The sequence below is a fragment of the Alosa alosa genome, chromosome 8, assembly GCF_017589495.1.
Source record: "Alosa alosa isolate M-15738 ecotype Scorff River chromosome 8, AALO_Geno_1.1, whole genome shotgun sequence".
In the NCBI taxonomy this organism is placed as follows: domain Eukaryota; kingdom Metazoa; phylum Chordata; class Actinopteri; order Clupeiformes; family Clupeidae; genus Alosa; species Alosa alosa.
Window position 1 is genome coordinate 13,566,767 of NC_063196.1, and position 12,018 is coordinate 13,578,784.

Genomic DNA, 12,018 nt, shown 5'->3' on the forward strand with positions numbered 1-12,018 from the left:
ATTAAAACCATATGTTATCTGGGGCAGGAACCACAGTCACAAATGACCCACATCACATGGAGTCAGAGTGAACTCACTGGTAACTAGGGTATTTAGTGGGACAGGGTGGGGCACGGACAGCAAAACAGCCATCAGAGGCGTACTGACACGAGTCCTTGTCTCAGTTGGTCAGTATGCTCCAGAGGCCGTTCCAGGGTACATAATGAGCAGGGTTCCTCTGCAAGCTTCGCCGCAATCTTTACTACAAGTCAACTTTGAACTTTGGATTCTTCATCCAACTCTTCATTCATTCTGTAATTTATTCACTAGGATGCACATCATTCGTGAATTATCCATTCATAAAAGTTGGCTAAACATGTACTTTATAAACGAGTGCATTACCGTCATATATTGATGTCCTTTTGCAAGTATTGGTCTGGATTTTTTTCATCACCCTCAAGACCGCAGTTGGAGCAGCAGAATTTCGCTGCAAAGACTTGTGGCCATAATGTGGCGCATGATGCTGGGTATGCGAAGCCATACCGTAAATATTTGCAGCAGGATAGCTGTATCCCGCAGTTCTCAGTATTTCAATATTTAATGTCTGGGCAATACAACTCCACTCCCTTGTCCGACCCCCACCCCCGCGTCTTTTAAAAAACACAATCAAACAGTGTAAGATCGTACTATGCAATGCCTTGGAGCATCCAGAACCAGAAAACACGTTAAGAATTCAGTAGGAAAAATTGGTCGCATACATCTTCCTTTCGCACACAGTGCTAGAAGAAGCAACCGGTGCCACCGCGTTGCTGAGGTGACCACAGGGACCATCTTTAATATTTAAAACTGTTTTACATTTCCCTCTCCTCCTGGACAAGGTGACCGACGTTTGCGCCCTGCGCACTGATTGATTTGCAGCATTCAAATTGCGGGGCGCCATGCACTGCCAGATTCAATTTTTAAATAAAAATAGATAGGCCTAAGTTTGTCATTAGGTTCGGCAAACTGTATTTGTGCGCTGATAAAGACCATGTAAGGTGCAATGAGAGATAAGTTAACCAATTTTAACTCAGTTGGGGGTCTCCCCAGGGAGCGGAGCTGGCGGGGGTGCACTGGCGACGTGCACCGGCGAGGTGGAAGAGTGTCTCTCAAACAGGCGAATCCACAGAAAACAGTAAATGGGCACTAGAGCAGCGCTCCTGGGACTGCCAGCGAGTGACGAACGCCGGAAAAGAAAACCGACCCAGCGCTCTACCTATGCACGCTGGCCATAAATTGCATTTTACGTCTCAGTGAGACAGGGCAGAAAAGTGTGCGAAAGCTGGAGAGAGAGGGGGGTATTTTGAGAGAGAGAGAGGGAGCGAAAGAGGAGGAGGGAGGGAGAGAGAGCGCATCCGGGAAAGAGGCAAATGGCAAAGACAGACCAATTAGACCGGCAAAAAGGGCCGCTGCTGTGGAGCGCGCTGCTAGTCTGAATGACTGTAACGAGTTCTTGTTAAGTAGACACCAATCCGGTTTTCTTTCTTTTTTACTACACGTATTATCGCAGCTTTGTCGTCGACAAGAATTGGAAGTACATTTTTATTCATCCCTCTCTCAAAATGTAACGTCGACTGCTTTAAAATCGGCCCTGCGTTCCATAACAGCGTGCCTCCCGGCGGATTATATCGGCATTTACAGCCCTTCCGCGGAGCCGACAGGATCAGCACCCTGGACAGCGACTGGTCGCAAAGAGGTAGGATAGCCTGCTTTGTAAAGTGTTTTAAGAGGGTATGCTATATGGATGGAGAACGCTGCAAAACTAGGTATAGCTATATATTCTTTTAAGAAAAGGGGTTCGATGATTTATAGAGAGCGACATACATCTGTGCCTGAGACTTGATTTAATTTCATTCAAATGAAGTCATTAACTATTTCACGCCGTTGGGGACGAGACTCCATGTAGGTTATTTTTCAGTACTTCCAAGTTAGGCTATAAGAGTAAAATAAAAAAAAATATGAGGTAACATTCTGAAGGATGCAGTACTTTTTCTTTCTTGCTGCCTTGACCAAGTTTACTGAATCAAAGCTATTCGCTCGTTTTTTAATCGCCTGTTATCTGAGGTGATTTGAGCGAAGCCTTACTGGCAAAACAATCTTATATGTCGTGTGATCAAGCAGTTCGTGTATTCTGTTTAGCACTGCCCATTGAAAGTGCTGTGAAGTAGACCTCAGCTAAGCAGGGGTGCTTCCGTTCACAGAAAAAAAAGCCTCGTTCAGTCGCCATTTATTCTAAGTAAGCAGCGCGTGTCCAGTCAGCAACACAGCGCGTGCCCCAACTTGACTGGTTTTGGCAGCCCCCGCGTCAGGCGCGAGCAGCCTGTTTTCTTCTTTTTGGCACAGTCCCAGGAGGATTATCCAACTGAAAAAAAAAACAACAAAAAAACAATACGGTCAGGTCGACTGATAAGAGGCTTTTTACCCTAAGGCTTGTAGTACTGGGTGAAGATACTTCGATCATCAATCCAACCCCCGCCCCCATCTCGGCACTTGCTCTCTTTCAGCTGCACCCCTCAAGATTGGAAAAGCACGCTGTCCGTCTATTTGCCGGCACGGCTCTGGCGCGGTGCCCGTGGAGCTTTTTCAGCCGTGTCTATCGAGAACTGCAGCCCCTCCGCCGGTGAGACGAGAGAACCCGCGGGAATAGTAGGCTACTCTGAGCTCTTCGGGGGCTTTTTTGTCGCATAAGTCCGCGTAGCATCAACCCCCCTTTTCTCCCACCACCAATTCACTGTAAAATTCTCATTATACTTGTCACCTGCCGTTTCATGTTTAACACCAATTGTGAGAAACCTGTGGTTTAAGACTCTCCCCTAATCCCCTGAGCGAGTTGGATGCTAATATACTGCAAGTAGACCACACTTTCAAATGCCTGTCACGTTTACGTACACAGCTGTATGGGCCTTTTATAACTGTGTGTAGTATAATCAACCACAAGTGGCATTGGGGACATTTAGCCAAGTCAGAAACAGCTAGACTGGAGCCTTGCTTGCTCTCTCTTTCTCTCTCTCTCTTTGTCACACACACACACACACACAATGGGACTCGTGCAGACACAGTAACCATCACAAGTTCCTCTCCTCACCATGGCATGCTGTTCGAAGCAAAACAATTACAGCCCCCCACCCCCCGCTCTAACTCCCAGTTTGAATCCAAGCCAAACAGAAATTTCCATTTTCATGCTCAGCTCGCGTAGCGGTAAGAGGCTCTGGGACAGAATTTGAATGCTGTCCCTAAAGGACACCTACAGATGTGAATAGGCATATGGATATTGCCTGGCTCAATCAAGGAGTGAAATGACACTAGGGAAGCCCACCAGTGACATATCATGTGTGTAGATGTGTATTGTGTGTTTAGGCTTGTGATTTTGTATGTGTGTGTGTGTGTGTGTGTGTGTGTGTGTGTGTGATCGCTAGTGGTATCTCAGGTCATTAAGTATAAGTATATATAAGTATATATACTCTTTTGATCTCGTGAGGGAAATTTGGTCTCTGCATTTATCCCAATTCGTGAATTAGTGAAACACACTCAGCACACGCTAATCCCGGCGCAGTGAGCTGCCTGCAACAACAGCGGCGCTCGGGGAGCAGCGAGGGGTTAGGTGCCTTGGTCAAGGGCACTTCAGCCGTGCCTACTGGTCGGGGTTCGAACCGGTAACCCTCCGGTTACAAGTCCGAAGGGCTATTTCTGTGACATTCATTGAGAAACACGTGGCACCTTGCTATGCTGTGAGAGACACTCTGGGATTAATAAGGAGGTAACTGACCGTTTCAGACTATTTAAGGAAGCAAGCATCTCAAAATGCTTTGGGTATGTGTGTGTGTGTGTGTGTGTGTGTGTGTGTAAGCACATTTTTGCTTGTATGAGTGTAAGTGAGTAATGGACAAAGTGCACATTCAATGTAGCAGTCCTTGGAAAGCATCAAGTAGATGTGAGTTGTATTGAGGCAGCTTCAGTCGTTTACTTTAATAGTCTCACTGGGCCTTTGATTCGTCTGTGAAGGGAATAAGGAAGAACTCACTGAAATGACACACACACACACACACACAAGAGGGAGAGAGAGAGAGAGAGAGAGAGAGAGAGAGAGAGAGAGAGAATGATGTATGTGTGTGAGAGATAGATAGATAGATAGCATCTACACTGATATACACACTATTATTAAATGCACCAAAATAGCACCTGGTGGGTGGATTTTAAAGGTCAGTGAATGAAGTGGTACACAGGTAAAAAAAAACACTCAGCCATGCTATGGGTGTGTCATTCAGCACAAGCTGAATCCAGGCAAGTTAAATGAATTCAAACGAATGAGTCTCAGATACACACACACACACACACACGCACACACACACACACACACACACACACACACACACACACACACACACACACACACACACACACACACACACTACATCAGTGTTATTAGCGTAAGAGTGTTTGCAGACCTATGTATGTGGCTAATGTATGAGGTAATGCAGTACAGACAGAGCCACAGGTTTCTAATTATCACACACCACAAATACAGTGAGGGAGCTCAAAATAGGCTTTCTTTATCTCTCTCTCTCTGTTTGTGTGTGTGACACACACACACACAGAGTCCATCGTTGCACAGACAGACCTCACCACTTAGTGCTTCTCCTCCCTGTTCCTTCTCCTCTCCCCCACCCCTCTCATCCTCCTCCTCCTCCCCCTCATCTATTGACTTGGCTGGTATGATCAAGCTTGGGCTATCTGCTATGGCTGCGAGGGAGAATCTTCGACTCAAATTATCACCAATCAACAGGGGTGCAAGCTGCATGCCAAGTGGACTTTATTACTCGTTTGTGTGTGTGTGTGTGTGTGTGTGTGTGTGTGTGTCTTTAGATGTGTGTGGTTGTGTGCAATAATGTGTGTGTGTGTGTTTAGATGTGTGTGGTTATGTGGAATAATGTGTGTGTGTATGCCTGCTTGTTTCCTTTTATCTGTATTGATGTGTGTATTGGTTGCGTGTCTGAATGTCTGCATCCAAGCTCTAACACAGACAATAAGCTGCAGTAATGATCTTGTACTGGTAGTCATGGTCCATAGTCTGTAAATACTGAACAACCCTTCACAGTCTGTCATGTTGCATTGCAATCCAGTCCTGATGGAACTCTAGTTGTAATGACATAGTAGTACGTTTAAATGGAAAGGGCATAGCCATCTGCTGTCGCCTCCCTCTGTGTGGGCAAGAAAATAGAGATTGAAATGTCAATCAGATTGGAGGAGCAGACACCAGCTCCCCCAGGCTGCCAAGTGGTGTCCACTAAAATGTAGCTGGTCCCAGCGGTCCTCCCTCCCGGTGGTTTCACTTTTGTCCACTAATGTCAGAGCTTATGGCTCTTCCATACACCAGTGTGATCAGTGGAGTGGTCTCTAAAATGGTCTCTGGACATGGCTCTTATGCTGGAACAGATTTGACGGCGAAGTACATCTTCAAAATGAACACCAAATTACCTAGACAATTAAATTAATTATTAATTAAATTAATTAAAATGCCTGGACAAATTATGGCTATAGCTCTTGTGTGATATCTTTGTGTGACCACTTTGTGGATAGCCCTACAATTATATGCTAACTGCTGTTCTTGGTTGCAACCCTTTTTTTTATTTCATCTTGCTCTGTTAATGTCCGTCTTATCTCGGTTTTGACACGAAGATGAGGACCTTGTTGTGCTCCCCAATCCAGAGGGGCGTGAATGTGGAGTGCTCAGAAACAGCCTCTTGGGGGGGCGCTGTGGCGCAGCAGGCTACAGCGCTCATACCATATACGGGTTCAAGTACCCAACCTGTGTGTTTTTTGAAAGAGTTCGCCTGCAAACGTCGCTGTCATCCCACCCTCTCATAGTGGTAGCTGAGGGATATTCAGCTGGAGTCTTTTGTGTGATGTTCCAGAGTGATCTGCTGAGTGATATATATATATATATATATATATATATATATATATTCTTTTTTTTTTGCCACAGCACAGTCAGGCGCTGTAAATCAGCACACAGCCATTGGTTGTTTTTTTTTCCCTGCCGTCGGCTTGTGCACACTTGATTACAGATGATGTTTGAGTTGTGAATGTCTGTGTGCAGAGGGGCTCCTTTGAGTCACTTCACAGAGCCAATTTGCAGATGTTCTCATCTCCGCTCACACTCGCACCCGCTCTCTCTCTCTCTCTCTCTCTCTCTCTCTCTCTCTCTCTGGCTTTTTTCCATGCAATTCATCTCTATGCAATCTATCTCCTCTTTCTCTCCCGGTCTCTCTGTTTCTTTCTATGGTTTCTGTTTTTCCTACTGACTCTGCACCCCACTATTTCTGTTTCTCACTTACACACAGCTTTCAAAAACCCACCGGGGATCTACTTTAGTACTCTCTCTCTCTCTCTCTCTCTCTCTCTCTCTCTCTCTCTCTGACACACACACACACACACACACACATACACACACACAAACACCTCTTCAATGGTTTCCTCTCCTCTCTCTCATGCGTACCTCTTTTCTGCTGTTCACCTCTTAAAATAGCAGGCAAGACCCAAACACAAGCCCGAACTGACATAATGGCTTCCATTTCAATCAATAGGCAACCAGCAAGTGCAATCGATACTCCCTGTAATGTACCCATGGCATGGCTGAGCATCACAAGAGGAGGCCAGGGACCAAACCAAAGCTGAGCCAATCACCTTTCATCTCTCAATCAAAGCTCCGCAGAAGGTCAGATCTGAATATGAATCGAATGGCGTTGCGTTGGTCCTACATGTTAACTGCAAGTGATAAAAAAGGGCCCTCCGATAGAAGTGACAATAGGAAAACATGTCCTCTCCTAATCTCTGTCACACACACACACACACACACACACACACACACACACACACACACACACACACCACACACACACACACACACACACACACACACACACTCACACACACACACACAAACAATGGTACAAACAATGGTACAAACAAGATAACACTCATCATAATACAATCAAAGGGCTTGGGAGAGGAGGAAGAGGAGAGAGGAGGAAGGGGGGGGGAGGGAGGGAGAGAGAGAGGAGAAGGGAGTGGAGCTTAGGGCCTAAAGGGGGGAGAGGGACCAGTGAAATATTGGCGACCTTGCAGCCTCGAGGCATGCAGTTATCAGAGAAAGTCTACTGATGGGAAATCAATCAGATCAAGTGGTGTGCACCAGCATCATGACTCTCCTCTCTCTTCTTCTCCTTTCCTCCATCTTCTCTCTCTTTCTCTCTTCCTCTCCTCTATAGTCTGTCCTACTCACCTTCTCTCCCCTCCTCCATTCTCTCTCTTCCTCTCATCCTCTCCTCCATCCCCTCTCTCTCTCTTCCTCTCCTCTCCAGTCTTCTCCTCTCCTCTCCTCCATCCCTTCTCTCTTCCACTCCTCCTTAGTCTGTCCTCCCCCCCTCTCTCTATGTTCTATCCTTCTCTCTCTTTGTCTGTTCTCTCTTAATGTTCTTACCTTTCCCTGCACATCCTTGGGTCTTGTCCCTCCCTCTGCCTTGGACATCCTTCTGCAGTCCCCCACTCTTCTGCCCATGTGTGTGTGTGTGTGTGTGTGTGTGTGTGTGTGTGTGTGTGTGTGTGTGTGTGTGTGTGTGTGTGTGAGTGAGTGAGTGAGTGAGAGAGAGAGAGCAACTGCAGAAATTGTAGCCAAGGCTACTTGCTGCTTTCTTTTACTATCTATGGTTGCTGGTTAACAGCACATATTAAGCTGATTTAAGATAATTCACTAACTCAAGACCTCAAGGCCATCATGGATATAAAGCGTTTTTTTAAACAACGAAAGGATGGAGGGAACATAGCAAAGCTTGGAGTTATTTCAGATGGGCAACAACAAGGTAGGTAAAATTGTGGTGCTTGTCAAAACCTTAGCGGAGCTGGAATAATGCGGCTGATGTTAAAGCGCACACAATGTTTAAAGCCATACACAACGGTAAATTGAAACAAAACTAAAGGTAACTTTAGCCTTTATAGGGCTGTATAAAGTTGTCCAAATGTATAGGTCGCAATTAGGCGTTGTTGTAATAAAGATATTGCATGTAGATGTAAATAGCATTAATTCCTGCAGACCTGTGGCCATGCATGCGCCCTTAAAATAGCATCTGAATTTGCGCCATTGACTTAAGACCAGGATGTTCCTGGTCTGTGGCGGAATTGTTTTCTAAAACTGCAAAACATCTACAGGGAATGTTTGCACCGGAACACGGCCCCTCTTTTCGCTAAACCGTCCCCCCATGGGCGCAATTGAATTCCCTAATTTACAGACGTGTACCTGTGGAGGGAAAATTCCAATATATGTCTATTCAATGCAAAACCGAAAAGACAAAAGCGCAAGTATACAAAGTAAATTGAGCTAAGTGTGTATGTGCGTGTGTGTACTGTATGTGTGTGTGTGTGTGTGTGTGTGTGTGTGTGTGTGTGTGTGTGTGAGAGAGACAAGGCTTAGGTCATGTTCTGTTCTGACAGGCCATGGGATGAAGAGAGGATTGCACTGTTTGGCTCTCTGGCTGTTTAGCTGCTGGAGATTCAGGTTGTTTTTTTTTGGCTAAAGCTTTGTATGGTTGATTCCCTTCTGTAAGCACTGGCGGGGAGCTAAGATAAGGCCCTTAGTCTCCTGCATGTACATGTAGTGCCCAACTCCAGATTTAATGCTGTCTTTAAGGCACAAATTGGTGCCATATGTTTGCTGTCAAAGGATGTCAGCCGAGGTACTCAACAGCAGTTTGGCTGGTGATACTCAGGGAACAGGCCTCTGTGTGTGTCTGCCTGCAGCTTTGTATCTTCAGGCAGTGTGTGTGTGTGTGTGTGTGTGTGTGTGTGTGTATTTGTGTGTGTGTCTTTGTTATGCAAGGATATTTGTGCAAATAGGTGAGAATAGGCATATACTTTACTGTAGTGGTCTCCAACACGGTGCCTGCGGGCACCAGGTAGCCTGCGGAACGGCTATGAGGCGCCCCCAGCGCACCTTCTAAAAATAGCCTTCAGGTCTCCTGCAGATCACGCTCTAAAAACACGCTCCTTATTGATGTTTTCAATAGATATTTAAGTCTAGACCAGAACCATTTTAAAGATTGAATGGGAAACGGATTTGGAGCCAAAGGCTAAAATTTAACGCAGCTACAATTTGTAAGGTACCACCAATATCAATTTAATGTTACAGATGTATGGCTACATACATTCTTAAACAACAACGGAAGCGGAGCGCATACACGCTGCTCGCACGCATAGACAGTAAAGGGGGGAAAAACTTGCTCATCTGGTGTAGCCAATGGAAGCATATCTTTGCAAATGTTCTGTGGCCATTCTATGTTTGTCAAATACGGCTCTTGCATGATTGTTCAAGGACTGAAAAACAATTGCTTTAGCTCACAGGCCTTTTCTCCTCCGTAGGCTACTGCCGTATGATAGCGCTGACAATTTTGTGGCATGCTTGACTAAGCAGGACTGTGCATTACCTTTTTTGTCAGATCATGGAGAGATTTCAGGTGTGCAATAACTTTAAAAGGAGTCTTCATATTTTAGGGTGGTGTGGGTGATTACTATTGAAATGTTAAAACCGAATTGTCCACTGAAATCAGAACTTAAACAACCCCTTAATTCATAATGGTGGGTATAAATTGGGTACAAATTGTAACCCAAATTATTAATTGCACAAAAATATTGTTTTTTTTTTGTTAAAAAATTAAGATTCCCATGCAAACTTTGAAATGAACAAATATGTTGGTAGTGTTTCATATTGATATTAAAGTATTGAAGAATCAAATGAAAATACAGTTGCTTAATATATAAAGACTTATAGGCCTACAGAATATTGATAATTTAAAAGTAAAAATCACATAGGCCTATTATTTAGGAGGACTATCCTCGCAAAAAAAAAGGGGTGAGGGTCTGTTTGTTTCAAATGAGTAGCCCTCCATATGATTTCGGGTCTTCAGGTAGCCCTCATTACCAAAAAGGTTGGAGACCCCTGCTGTACTATATGATAATTAGTGCATGTGTCTCTCTCTGTGTGTGTGTGTGGCTGTGTGTGTGGATGTGAGAGAAAGAGAATGTTGAATTGTAACATCCCTTTATTGAATCATTATTCACAGGACAGAGAAACAGAGAGCGAGAAAGAGAGTGAGTGAGTGAGAGAAAGAGTGTGTATGTGTGTGTGTGTGAATGGCATAGGTCAGGAGGGCAGTGTTCCCGTGTATTGTAATTAAGAGGGGAACAGAAGGGCAGCCACCCCTCAGTGCTTTCTCTCTGTTCTCTCTCTGCCCCTACGTACACACACACAGCAGCTCTCCAACACACACTCACACACACAGACACACACAGACACACACACGTGCAGACACATGCATACACACACACATACATGTATACACACACGTGCAGACACATGCACACGCACATACAGTACACACACACACACACACACACACAAACACACGAGCAAGCACATGCATACACACATACACACACGTGCAGACACATGCACACGCACATACATACACATACACACACACAAACACACAAGCAAGCACATGCATACACACATACACATACACACACGTGCAGACACATGCACACGCACATACATACACATACACACACATTCAGAGAGAGACAGAGAGAAAGAGAAGAAGACAAAGAGCAACACTCAAACAGTGACACACACTTATTCACACACACATATTCAATACACCCATACACACTCTGTGCACACAAAAAACACTCAAAACACACACACACACACACACACACACACACAAGAGAAAGCTTCTCTTTAAGCAACACCTTCACCATGGAGACAGAGGTAGGAGAGTGAAAACACATGTGTGTTGGTAGATGAGGTGTGTGTGTGTGTGTGTGTGTGTGTGTGTGTGTGTGTGTGTGTGTGTGTGTGTGTGTGTCGGGCTGCAGCTAATATATGTTTTGGAGATGGAGTGAGGATTAAACTGAAATTCAGACCAAAGACCTGCATCCTCTCTCTCTCTCTCTCTCCACACACAGACACACACACACACACTCACACATGGCCCACAGTATGGCTCTTCCTCATCCCTTTGTTGTTGTACACTCGCCCCAAAACACTGTTATCATTCCTGTCTGATGCACAACACACACACACACACAGACACACCTCTGCAGGCATCAGTTTCAGCTTCCTTTGCTTCTCTCTCTATATTTTAGTTTCCTTCTCTCTCTCTGTCTCTTCCTGACCTGACACTCCCCCTTCTTTTTCACTCCAATTTATCACTACCTTCTCCTCCATCTCTCTCTCTCTTTCTTTCTATCATTCTATCCCATACTCTCTCTCATTCTGTCACATTCCCTCTCTCTGTCTCTCCTTCTCTCTCTCTCTCTCCCTCTGTCTTTCGAGCCCTAAATGCTTTCGTTCAAACGTTTCTTTTGGCTGATTTTTTGGTTGCCTACATCAAACAGACGTGTTGGGCAGCAGCTGAACTCCCGTCCATCCCATGTGCAGCTAGCGTGCTGTGTCTGGATGGACGCGTGGGGTTGCATCAGAGACAAGAGCGAGGGAGAGAGGGGAGAGGGGGAAGAGAGGAGAGACGTTGTCTGGGTTATTGATCACTGTAAGGCAGCCACTTCAGATACGGCTTTTCTGAATTACTACGGCTGCTCTTGGGCACTTAAACAAATGCACACCGCCATTCACTTTCATTCTCATTCTCTCTCTCTCTCTCTCCCTCTCTCTCTATCCCCCTCTCTCTGAGGTGTACTCCCTAACACATGAACACATGGAGATAGTATATGTAGCTTCACACATGCCACTTCAGATATGGCTTTTCTGAATTACCATTACTATGGCTACTCTCAAGCACTTACTATACACAAATGCACACCACCAGTCATCCTCTCTCTCTCTCTGCCTCTCTCTCTCTACCTAACACACGCACATAGTATACATAGCTTCTTAAAATGTGTCAGAGTGTGTAGCACACACACAACTCACACACACACACAAATTCA

General features: G+C 45.2%; 1 protein-coding gene across 2 annotated transcripts in view; it reads left to right on the forward strand.

The window, feature by feature from the left end:
• Window positions 1–1,214: 1,214 nt before the first annotated feature.
• Window positions 1,215–12,018, forward strand: part of tmem121ab (transmembrane protein 121Ab) — a 53,226-nt gene continuing 42,422 nt past the window's right edge. For both annotated transcript variants that reach the window (XR_007194465.1, XM_048251365.1), the window contains exon 1: window positions 1,215–1,714. The gene's annotated coding sequence lies outside the window, so the exon portion shown is untranslated. The remainder of the gene's footprint in view (window positions 1,715–12,018) is intronic.